Below are 439 nucleotides of genomic sequence, written 5' to 3'. Positions count from 1 at the left end.
AATTGGAAAGTGAAGTCGGCAACAGACGCCAAATATTTATATTATGTTATGTTTATTCATTTTAAAAGAGTGGCTTCTTCCCTCCCTCCCTTCCTCCTTCCTCCCTCCCTCCCTCTCTCCTTCCCTCTCTCCTTCCTTCCTCCCTGAACACCGCCCGAGTGGGCCCTTCTCAGGAACCTGTGCGCTTTCCGGGTGAGGATGATCCGGGTGAGGATGATCCGGGTGAGGATGATCCGGGTGAGGATGATCCGGGTGAGGATGAGTGACTGCATGAAGCACAGGCTCCGGCAGCGCCTCCTGCGTGTGAGGGAGTCTCCGTCGCTGGAAGGAGGGTGGGGGGCGATGAACGGTCTCGGGGGGACTTCCTCTTCTGGGAGCAGCTGTGACCCCGGCAGGAGCCGGGCTGCAGGGACGGACGGGTCCCCAGGCCGAGGGGGGC

At 59.9% G+C, this 439-nt stretch overlaps 1 long non-coding RNA gene across 1 annotated transcript in view; it reads left to right on the top strand.

The window, feature by feature from the left end:
• The window catches only part of LOC106726283, a 3,987-nt gene that overhangs the window by 2,828 nt on the left and 720 nt on the right, over positions 1 to 439 (top strand). The gene's annotated exons all lie outside the window — the stretch shown is intronic.

The sequence above is a fragment of the Myotis brandtii genome, unplaced genomic scaffold, assembly GCF_000412655.1.
Source record: "Myotis brandtii unplaced genomic scaffold, ASM41265v1 scaffold247, whole genome shotgun sequence".
NCBI classification, from domain to species: Eukaryota; Metazoa; Chordata; class Mammalia; order Chiroptera; family Vespertilionidae; genus Myotis; species Myotis brandtii.
The sequence above is the reverse complement of the archived record's forward strand: the minus strand, read 5'-3'. Positions and strand labels throughout refer to the sequence as shown.